Genomic DNA, 4,045 nt, shown 5'->3' with positions numbered 1-4,045 from the left:
ACTCTGGAGAGACGGAATGAGTGTGTGTGGCGGCGGCGGCGCGTGACAGTCTGTATTGGTTTGCTTGATCGAGATCGCTGTCGGGCGACACCTAGTGGCGACAAGTTTCCGCAACGCTCCTGTCCCCCGGTTGGTGACAAAGGACGGGGAAGTGCCTGTGGTGAGCCGGCCAGGGTGAGAGGGTGACAGGCAAGCAGGCGGGTGCGCGACGGAGACGCCGTCCTGTCTGGGGACCATCTCTAGCTAGGAGGTTGTACCTGGAGAACTTCAGGGGAGGAGGGTGGCTGTACGACCTATTGGGACACAAGGAGGGGTTGGTGGCAGCTGGATGAGGTCGACCAGAAGGCTTGGGCCCCGTCCCGGATTTTTTTTTTTTTTCCAATTTTTTTTTTTAAATTTTTTATTTTATTTTATTTTATTTTTTTTATTTCTTCCCTCCTCTCCGGTCCCAGCCAGCGGGACCATAGACACTTTTGAGGCCGAGAGGGTGCTGTGTCCCCGGCCTCCGAGCCGAGGTGGCCCGGCTAGGGGGCGCCACGGAGTTTTTTTTTTTTTTTTTCTTTTCCAGGAGTCCCTTCGGTCCCAGCCAGCGGGACCATAGACACTTTTGAGGCCGAGAGGGTGCTGTGTCCCCGGCCTCCGAGCCGAGGTGGCCCGGCTAGGGGGCGCCACGGAGTTTTTTTTTTCTTTTCCAGGAGTCCCTTCGGTCCCTGATAGCGGGAGCCTGGACCTCTGAGGCCGAGAGGGTGCTGTGTCCCCGGCCTCCGAGCCGAGGTGGCCCGGCTAGGGGGCGCCACGGAGTTTTTTTTTTTTTTTTCTTTTCCAGGAGTCCCTTCGGTCCCTGATAGCGGGAGCCTGGACCTCTGAGGCCGAGAGGGTGCTGTGTCCCCGGCCTCCGAGCCGAGGTGGCCCGGCTAGGGGGCGCCACGGAGTTTTTTTTTTTTTTTTTCTTTTCCAGGAGTCCCTTCGGTCCCTGATAGCGGGAGCCTGGACCTCTGAGGCCGAGAGGGTGCTGTGTCCCCGGCCTCCGAGCCGAGGTGGCCCGGCTAGGGGGCGCCACGGAGTTTTTTTTTTTTTTTTTTTCTTTTCCAGGAGTCCCTTCGGTCCCTGATAGCGGGAGCCTGGACCTCTGAGGCCGAGAGGGTGCTGTGTCCCCGGCCTCCGAGCCGAGGTGGCCCGGCTAGGGGGCGCCACGGAGTTTTTTTTTTTTTTTTTCTTTTCCAGGAGTCCCTTCGGTCCCTGATAGCGGGAGCCTGGACCTCTGAGGCCGAGAGGGTGCTGTGTCCCCGGCCTCCGAGCCGAGGTGGCCCGGCTAGGGGGCGCCACGGAGTTTTTTTTTTTTTTTTTTTCTTTTCCAGGAGTCCCTTCGGTCCCTGATAGCGGGAGCCTGGACCTCTGAGGCCGAGAGGGTGCTGTGTCCCCGGCCTCCGAGCCGAGGTGGCCCGGCTAGGTGGCGCCACGGATTTTTTTTTTTTCTTTTCCAGGAGTCCCTTCGGTCCCTGATAGCGGGAGCCTGGACCTCTGAGGCCGAGAGGGTGCTGTGTCCCCGGCCTCCGAGCCGAGGTGGCCCGGCTAGGGGGCGCCACGGAGTTTTTTTTTTTTTTTTTCTTTTCCAGGAGTCCCTTCGGTCCCTGATAGCGGGAGCCTGGACCTCTGAGGCCGAGAGGGTGCTGTGTCCCCGGCCTCCGAGCCGAGGTGGCCCGGCTAGGGGGCGCCACGGAGTTTTTTTTTTTTTTTTTCTTTTCCAGGAGTCCCTTCGGTCCCTGATAGCGGGAGCCTGGACCTCTGAGGCCGAGAGGGTGCTGTGTCCCCGGCCTCCGAGCCGAGGTGGCCCGGCTAGGTGGCGCCACGGATTTTTTTTTTTTTCTTTTCCAGGAGTCCCTTCGGTCCCTGATAGCGGGAGCCTGGACCTCTGAGGCCGAGAGGGTGCTGTGTCCCCGGCCTCCGAGCCGAGGTGTCCCGGCTAGGGGGCGCCTCCGAGACTTTATTTTTTCCAGGATCCTCCCCGGTCCCTGCCAGCGGGAGCATGGACTTCTGAGGCCGAGGGGAAGCTGTGTTCCAGGCTATCTACCATGGCCTCCTCGGTCTGTGAGCACTCAGGGTTCTAAGGTCGACCAGTTGTTCCTTTGCGGTCCGGTTCTCTTTCTACATGGGGACCTCTTGGGGACACGTCACCGAACATGACTTCCAGACGTTCCGTGTGGCCTGTCATGTTTATCCCTGTGTCTTTTACACTTTTCATCTTTGCTATCTGTCCTTATTGTACCTGGAGATATATGCTGACACGCTGTCCTTTTGACTCTTTTTGTCATTAAAGGACGTTGGAAGAGGCTTGCACCAAGGCTGTTTGCTTGTCCAGCCCTAGCTCTTTTCTTCTGCGCATGGGCCTCTTCGATGCTTGAAGCTTAGCGTCCCCCCCATGAGTACGCGCTTCCTGCTTTCCCGTGCTTGCTTGCCTGTGCTCTCTGGGGCAGCTTTATGACAACCGTCCCGCGTGTCAGGCGTTCCCGATTTCCCCGTGGTGGTTGTCGTCCGTTACCGGTAGGAGTCGTTGGTGCCGAGTGCGACTGGAAGGGTTTTCCCGTTTGGTGCTAGTGACCCCCTGGCGTGCTCCTCTGCGGCCGACCGGTTTTTTTATTTGTTTTTTTTTTTGTTTTTTTTTTTTTTGTTTTTTGGAAGGAGTTCCCGAACCTCCGCTGCTTGGTGGTGTGTCCCTTTCTTTCCTGCTGTGTGCCTCCCGAGTTGCACCTTTTCTCCTTCGAAGGGGATTTTATTTTTTTATTTTTATTTTTTTTTTATTTTTATTTTTTTTGAAGGAGTTCCCGAACCTCCGCTGCCCGTTGAGTCCCGTTCTTCCACGCCACGTGCCTCCCGAGTGCAACGCTTCCTTTTTTTTCTCGCCCTCGAGAAGGGTAAATTTTTTTTTTTTTGTGTGTGTGTGGCAGTGTTAGCGACTTCTTCCCGTGCTCTCTCTCGCTCTTCTCGCTCGTATTCCCGTCCAGTGCGTGTTAGAAAGCTCTCACGCCCGTTGTTCCCGATGCATGGCGTGTCTCGCTCCCGTTGGATCGATGTGGTGCTGCCGCGTTCTCTTCGGGCCGGGGCCTAAGCCGCGCCAGGCGAGGGACGGACATTCATGGCGAATGGTCATTCAGCGCGAATGGCGACCGCTCTTCTCGTTCTGCCAGCGGGCCCCTCGTCTCTCCTCCCCATTCCTTTGCAGGGTGGTGTGTGGAAGTCAGGGGTGCGGCTGTCCGGCACGAGCGCTGACCCGCGCACACTTGTTGCTGTGGTTCGCGGTGTCCCTGTGGACGTGTCGGGGGCGCTTGCCCCCACGCCGTTCACTGCTTCGCGGCCCTCTTCCCCCGTGCCGGGGGAAGGTGGTAGACCCGCTGCGGTGCATACCCTTCCCGAATGGTGTGTGCACGCGCCCTGCTTTGTGTGAGCCTTGCGGTGCTCCTGGAGCGTTCCGGGCTTTGACCACCAAGGTGCCCGCTTCTGAGTTGGCGGTGGCGCTTCCCGCTCCCCGGCGTGCCTCCTGTGCTCCATGGTGCTTGTGCCTTTACGCTTTCCCTTGTCCTAGTTGCCGGCTTTCTGCACGGTGACAGAAAAGGGGGGGGGTCGAGGAGTTGAGTGTGCGGTTAAAAGGCTCCTTCCGTTGGGTGAGCGCCCACCCCGTGCCTATGTTTTTGGTGCCTTCACCCGCGGGCCCTGCGCGGTTAGGGTGGTGCTGAGCGATCGCGGCTGGCCCTTTTTAAAGACCGGACTCCCTCAAGTCAAGGCTCCTCCTTTGTGTGCGCCTTGAAGAGGCCTGGCCCTCGGCGGGGACCTGTCGCAGGTCCCCCCGGTCCGCGAATGCTCAAGAAGACCCCGGAGAAAGAGACCTTTGCCGATACCGCAGACCCCCCACCAGCTGGCGCGTGGTCCTTCCCGTTCTGTCCCGCGCCTGTTGCTCGTTTCCCGTTGCGTGCACGGAGCCCTTGGCTGCTCGTCGGTGTTGGGTTCGTCCCGCCCTCAGTGAGGAATTTGCCTTCTCTAGCTATCTTCG

The sequence above is a fragment of the Rattus norvegicus genome, unplaced genomic scaffold (genome assembly GCF_021556685.1).
Source record: "Rattus norvegicus strain SHRSP/BbbUtx unplaced genomic scaffold, alternate assembly SHRSP_T2T unassigned-0000122, whole genome shotgun sequence".
In the NCBI taxonomy this organism is placed as follows: Eukaryota; Metazoa; Chordata; class Mammalia; order Rodentia; family Muridae; genus Rattus; species Rattus norvegicus.
The sequence above is the reverse complement of the archived record's forward strand: the minus strand, read 5'-3'. Positions refer to the sequence as shown.